Below are 7,410 nucleotides of genomic sequence, written 5' to 3'. Positions count from 1 at the left end.
ACTTAAATATCTGTGAAAAGTTCTCTGAGCAATGCCCCCTCCCTGCCATTCTGTTGCTCTCTGACTAGCAGGCTCCATAGCCTAACTCAGATGGCTCCCTCTGAGTGGAGTCTGTTCTGTCCCAAAGACCTTGGTCCTGTGTGTGTGGGTGTTGTGGTGCCCCACAAGACACTACATGTTGGGTCAGAGGGAGGGGAGCCCTGGGACCACACGGTTCTCTTTTCAATCCCGGTCAGAACTCTTTAAAGTCTCAGTGTTCAGCTGTGGGCACCGTCATGCCTTGTAGGCTGTCTCTGGGAAGAAAAGCCCTTTGTATTGTTGTACAGTGTCCTGATGGGAGACAACAGCTATGCCTGACAGTCTGGGGGTTGCCGTAGATCTCAAAGTCATTCCTACAAAGACTGGTCTCCTTCCCAAAGAAGTGGGTGATTGTCCAGGCTGCTGAGGCACTAATTCCAGTTCTAGAGGATAAGACATGGAAGTCTATTATGCCTCCTTGGGAGAACCTCAGCCCCTTGGCAGCACATTCTGTCTTCAGGGCTTCCACAAACTTCTCCTGGATCTTCTCCTTCTTGTCCAGTTCAAAGAACTTGATCCTTTTCCTTTAGGGTGCCACTGTGACTGATGGGCAAAATGTTCAGCATGCCATTCTGGAATCCAGTAAGGTTCCATGCTTTTTGGGCAGTCTGAGCAGGGCTGTGTATGAGGCTGAAGATGATCAAATTCTGAAAGGCTCCTCCTCCTCAAGGGTGGTTCTGGGATGTCTGCTTGGAGGGTAACTGTCCATACTTATTCTGAACTGCCCATTTTCAGCAAACACACAATCAAACTTCATCCCTGCCACCTACTTGCTCAGCAATCTTCGAGTAGCCAGAGCCACCCACCACGCCGATCTGCTCCCTACTTCTGGCAAGCTTGTGTGAGGGAGGGTCCCATTCATGCCAAGCAGGCAGAGGATGCGCGTTTTCCTGCTGGTGCCCTCAGTGGCGATAACCATGGCAGCAGCTAGGTGTGCCAAGCGCTGTTATCGTCCATGTCATTTTATTTGTATTGCACATGTGACACATAAATGCATTCTACCTGTAAAGGATTCACTCTCCACACCCCCTTTCCTGTGCTTGTTGCCCACCCCAGAGAGAACCAGGTTCGAATACTTTGGGGTATTGCTGTATAATCCATCCTACACAACATGCACACGTGTATTCGGACATGTATTCATCTGTCTTTTCTTAATAAACGTTCCCACCACTGCCCCATTTTGTAAGTGAAGATAGTGCAGAGCTGGGGTCCTGTTGTGAGTGCAGAGCAGATCCTGTCCTGTGCACTCACACAGACCCGAGATGTAAAAGTTGACTTTAGTAGTGGTTACTGAAGTTGGGTGAAACTATTTAGCCCTCATCAAGCCTCCATTTACTCACGTTTTAAGCCATTCAGGCTTCCTAAATCAAGTCAGGACATGCATGTCTCCTAGCTAGAAGCCTGGCCGAGAGCATTAGTTTTCTTTCTTATCTCTCTCTCTCCCTCCCTCCCCCCTTTCTCTCTCTCTCTCTCTCTCTCTCTCTCTCTCTCTCTCTCTCTCTCTCTCTCTCACACACACACACACACACACACACTACTTGCAAGCTGGAGGGAAATGCCAAGTTCAACATGGTATTCGGCAAGGCTGAACTGACTGGAGCTCAGACTCAGTTCAGACCTGTAAAATGATGACAAACTTTTGCATTCAAAAGCCCGTAGCCCTCCCTACAATCTGTCTGTGCTTAGTCCCAGTTTTCACAGGTGAGTGAGCTGATGCTCTGGGAGAGAGATCATCGCCTAGGCCTGTGTCACACACTGAGTAATAGAGGTGAGAATCACTCCAGTTGCATGGAACCCAAGGCCCAGGCCCCTCAGGACTATGTTTAACAGGGTCTCCTCCCAGGGAGCCACACTCAACCATCAATACATTCTGCTGTGTTTGCATGTCACAACCATCTTTGATTTGAAAAACAGCAGGTTGTTGTGGATCCTATTTCAATGGTATTCGAAGAAGAAAGCAAAACCAATATCATCATAAAACGTTTTTCCAAAAACTGAAACATATCTCAAAGAAACAGTTAATTGGTTTCAGTTTTTTTTTTTTTAAAGCCTTCTTGATAAATTCAGCTGAGAAAGACCCTATCTGGTGGCAGCATGGTCAATGGGGGTGATCAGCTGGTGTGCAGGTCCCTGGAGCTGTTGTTGTTTCTCCATGCATGCAAGCTGCCCCATGCAAGCTGTTGCATCTCCCCTCTCTTCCTGTGAGCCGCTGAATGAGTGGCAGCTCTTTTCTCCTTTCCTGAGGATAGGAAAGTCACTGTGGCCACTGCAGTTTTCCCTGGACGAGATCTCAGCCTGCAGGGTTACCCTCATTTTGTTCAGCTCTTCTTGCAAAATTAGAATTCTTTCTTTCCATGGTTCGTAATGGGTCTTTCTCTGAACCGCCAGCTCCCAAAGAGTGACACGGAGACTTCTCATTAAGCATGAAAGCTTGGCCTTAGCTTAGTCTTGTTCCCAACTGGCTCTTATAACTTAAATTAACCCATTTATGTTAATGGATTCTACATTCTGCCAGATGGCTTGTTACCTTTGCTCAATAGAGTGTATGTCCAACTCCCTCTACATCTTCTGGAAAAACTGCAACTCTTGAATTTTTCCCTTGCGTTCCTATCTCTGTCCAGAAGTCCCACCTATCCCCTCCTGCCTAGCTATTGGCCATTCAGCTCTTTATCGAACCACTCAGGAGGTGCCTTGGCAGAGACACATCTTCAGAGTGTACAAAAAGATTGATTTATCCCACAACATCGGCTCTCATCTTGCTCAAATAAACTGGGGAGTTTCACAGGGTCCCTGGGAAGGGTTCTAGACACCTTGAGGGGGTGATCTGTGGAAATCCCTGGAATTCTGTTCTCAGGAAGCCTGGATGAGGGTCTATTTTCCATGTAGGATGAAGAAAGGAACCTCACAATAGAATCCTGTCAGCTGTGCACCAGAGTTCTCTGAAGAAAGGCATACCTGTGTTAAGCACGCTACCAGGCTGATTAACTCCTGTGGCTGCGGTGAATTGGAATGCTGCAGATTTAGGGTCAAATTATCTCGAGCTATTCTTAGCCCGTATTATCCATTCATTGTCCATCTGTGTGTCTGACCTAGCATCCTTGTAAGTATCAGGTGAAGCAATTTGAGATGTAGTAAATGTAACAGACTGTTAACTTCCACCGACCTAAAGGCTAAGACCACCGTCAGACAGCATCTGAGGCTTGTAGCCGAGATTTTCTTGCTGTAACCACATGTTCCCACCCACGTATTTGCAATGTGCCTTTCTTTTGTTCTGTAACTATAAAAGCTTGACAAAACTCTTACCACAACCAGACATGGCATTTGGAGGTAGCTGTCACTCACGTTTGTCTCCAGAATCAACGCTCTCTATTCCCCTAGGAAAGAGCTGCGCCTTTGCAAGGATGAACCTGGAATGAACGGAGGGAGAATGAGCACTGCTGTGGGATGGGGTTTCCTTTCTCTCCAGGCAGGGGAGGCTGGGAAGCAGCTCCGGGCTTTGGATTTTGTATTTGCACCACCACTGGTCAAAATACAAAGCCTTGTAACAGAAAAGAAATCTCAACGTAGAGCAAAGCCCTGGATGAGACCTTTCACACCCCGCAGATGCGTCATCTTCTTTTTCAGAGGCAGAGGCAGAGGTAGCTACGCTCTGCAGTCCTGGCTGTGAATCTGCTCCTGGCAACTCTGTTTCAATAGGTTTTCTCTTCCTCTTTGCATGAATTGTTGTTGATGGTCTCTGAACATCTGTCTTCCTGCCAATGGTCTCTCATAGGCGAGTCTTGTCTTGGAATAGAATGGTACCAAAACCATCCAGGGAAAAGCTTCTGTGGTTTAGGCAGACATAAGCCTGCAAGCTGTGTTTGGATGGCTGCTATCTTACCTCTGCAGGAAGCAGGGTAGCTCTGAAAAATGCAAAGTCAGCTGAGTTGGTGCAGCGCTGAGAGGTTCTTAGGAAGCTATGCCATTCAGCACCGGCTCCTTAAATGAAATGATCTCCAGAATTCTAACATTCAGATGCCCAAAGGAGAGGGAAGAAAGCCTGAGCTGAAAAGAAAAGAAGAAGAAAAAAACACTTTTCAAAAAACAATGAAAAGAAACAGCAGCTTAGAGTTACTGTAGTGGGCACAAAGAGAGAATGTCCCTGCAGATGAGACCAGTCTTCTGCAGGCCTTGTCACCCGACCTAGATAGCTTGAAGGTTATCTTTAGATTGATGAAATTAACTCCTTCCTTCCTTCCTTCCTTCCTTCCTTCCTTCCTTCCTTCCTTCCCTCCCTCCCTCCCTCCCTCCCTCCCTCCCTCCCTCCCTCCTTCCTTCCTTCCTGTAAATATACATTTTATTTTGTTGAGCAGAAAACACATTAGGAATAGAACTGATCCAGGGAAAGAAGGGAGTCCTTGAATTCAGTTGAGGCCTTCCTTCTCACTCTAGGTGTGCTTTATCTCTGAGGTCGGGGTGCCAGTTACCCACAGTCAGCATAAACTTCCACTTCGTCAGGGGCCTCCAGGCTGTTGTACTATGAATTTGAAGTCTTGGATTATGGCGAGTGAGTTTTAGATGGGGTACCACTGAGCTGCTAGTCTGGGGGCATAAGGATTGGTGGCAGGAACTGTGGTGAGGCCTGGGGAGTCGGTCGGTCCAGTTGACCCACCCATGAGGTGTTGGTCAAGTCCTCAAGTGTGGCTTCCAGGTGAGGTAATAGGTGACAAAGAACCAAGAAGCAGCACTTTCTTCTCGCGTCTTGGCCCCCAGGAGGGCTTCTCAGAACTACCACTCTGTGGTCCCTGCTTCACATGACCAGTTTTTATCCCCCGTTCTCATCACCATGCGCATTGGCAGCAGAACAGCCCTTCTGCATTGGACATCTCAGGAGGAAGTGATTCTGTAGAGTTTACTGAGAAAGGCATGGCTCATGGGGAGAAGGTCGTGCCAAGCAGAGTGCTGAGGAGCCTGGGATGTAGGTGCCACATGACAAGACTTGATCTCACTTCTCTAGCTTGGCATGCGACAGTATTCCAGGTAACCGTGTCTCTCAGTGCATCAGTTTCCTCACCTGTAAAGTTGGAGGTAAAGGACAGGGCAAGCTGTCTCTAGGATTACAGACTTGCATGTAAGATGCTGAGTGCAGTGCTCAGCTCAGGGCATTCGTTCAGAACCTTTGCAGACCTCTCAGCATTAGAGTGTGGCCTTAACCAACCAGGTTCGCCCTTAACCAACCATGTGTGACCTTAACCAACAAAGTGTGACTGAACTAACCAAGTATGACCTCCATCACCCAAGTGCGATTTTTACACAAACAAGTACGACCTCAACTACTCAAGTATTACCTTAACCACCCAAGGGTGACCTTAACAAATCATGTATGTATGACCTTAACCAACCAAGGGAGACCTTAATCACCCAAGGGTGACCTTAACCAATCATGTATGTATGACCTTAACCAAAGAAGTATGACCTTAACCACCCAAGGGTGACCTTAACCAACCAAGTAAACTTAGAGAAGAAACAGAGTAACTGGGGAAATAGTTCTTTTGATTTCAGACTTCCTTGTCCTGCTTCAATCATTTAACTAAATACTTCTTTTATTTAGAAACTTTAATCAGCTAAGGAATCTCTACTTCCAGCAATTAAGGGAAACAACCAGATGGCAACATGGATGGAAAATTTTGTCTATAAATAATGCTTCAATAAAACCAGGGCCACTTTATAGTTAAAATTTAGCATCAAGTGACCCATTTAAAAAATAGAAAATAAACCCTCAAGCAAGTGTTTCTTATGCCTAAACCCTTCTTCTACGTCCTTTAAATTTGATTGGCTTAAATATATGAGGGTGTTATAGCCTTTTATGGGTGGAGATAAAACAAAACAAAATGCTGGCATCAAGTTCTGATCAGGGTGATTTGCCTTTATTTAGGAAAGTTTGGAGTGAAAAATGCAGAGCTAAGGATGCATCAGAAGGCTGAGCAGCAGGTGGCTTTAGTGGGGATGGGGCAGGGACTCAGGAGAACAGGAAGCCTGGGAGTGACTCTGGCTGGTCTGCTCTGAGCTAATCAAGGAGTTTGTAGGAAAAGAAGGAAAGAGGCCTGGATGGAGCTGCTGAAAGAACAAGAGCATCCTTAGGAGGGTTGACTTGAGAAAGAGAAATCTTTAGGGGAGAGAAGTCAAAGCTAGAGGCATCAAAGATGCCTGAAGTAAAGGTAACCCCTGTGAGAGGAGCTGGGGATGGCGATTTTCCTGTGGAAGGAGAAGGTTGTAGCCATCTCACTTTGAACTGTGATACAGACGTGTGTGTGTGTGTGTGTGTGTGTGTGTGTGTGTGTGTGTGAGAGAGAGAGAGAGAGAGAGACAGAGAGAGAGAGAGAGAGACAGAGACAGAGACAGAGACAGAGAGAGACAGAGAGAGAAGCATACACACACACATGGAGAACTTTGGATATCATTTCTCAGAACTCATTCTTCACTTCCTGTGTCTCTTCCTCCTTCCCTCCCTCCCTCCCTCCTTCCCTCCCTCCCTCCCTTCCTCCTTCCCTCCCTTCCTTTTTCTTCCTCTTTCTTTCCCTCCTCCTCCTCCTCCTCCTCCTTCTTCTCTCTCTCTCTCTCTCTCTCTCCCCCCCCCCCCCCCCTGAATGCACGCAGGCATGGTATGTGAAGGCCAGAGCCCAGCTGATAGGAGCTGACTCTCACCTCCCACCATGTGGGCTCTGGGGAATCTTGCCAGTCAGGCTCATTATCCTCAGGGACATCTTGCTAATCACTGCCCCCAGCCCTCCCACCCAACCACCCAACCTTGTTTTTGAGATAGGCTCACTTACAGGGACTCAGGGCTCAGTCCTTAGGCCAGACTGGCAAACTGCTGGCATTACAAGCTTGTCCTACCATGCTTGGCTTTTTATATGGGCCCAGGGAATTAAATTCAGGGCACAACAAGCACCTTAGCAGCTGGCCAAATCTCCTCAGTGTCTGTGGCAGGCCACAGAGGCCCCAAAATCTAGTCCTGGATTTAATTAATACAGAATTTTTCTCTTATTGTTTTCTTTTCTCAATCCCAAAATCTAGACATGGAAAGGGAGCTAAGTAGGCTATGACTACATAGGAGGAGAGTGTTGAGGAGGCTTTGTTAAAGTACAGAAATCTTAGCTTTACTATTGGTTTCTGACTTAATGAGCCCAAAGTGGGGTCTGAGAATTTGAACTATTGGTAAGTTTTTGGGTGGTGCTAAGTCTGCAAGGACCACAGGGGGTGGAAGAGTAAAGGAGTCCTTGGCAGTGCCCTTAACACCCTGTGTCACCTCTGGGTCACTCCCATAAGGGCAGAATAAGCTTCCCTCTAGTT

The 7,410-nt window shown here is 47.1% G+C and overlaps 1 pseudogene; it reads right to left on the bottom strand.

The window, feature by feature from the left end:
- Positions 1-273: 273 nt before the first annotated feature.
- Positions 274-997, bottom strand: LOC142839529 (phosphomannomutase 1-like; annotated as a pseudogene).
- Positions 998-7,410: the final 6,413 nt, after the last annotated feature.

The sequence above is a fragment of the Microtus pennsylvanicus genome, chromosome 21 (genome assembly GCF_037038515.1).
Source record: "Microtus pennsylvanicus isolate mMicPen1 chromosome 21, mMicPen1.hap1, whole genome shotgun sequence".
In the NCBI taxonomy this organism is placed as follows: domain Eukaryota; kingdom Metazoa; phylum Chordata; class Mammalia; order Rodentia; family Cricetidae; genus Microtus; species Microtus pennsylvanicus.
Note: the sequence above shows the minus strand (reverse complement) of the source record. Positions and strands in the feature narration are given on the sequence as shown.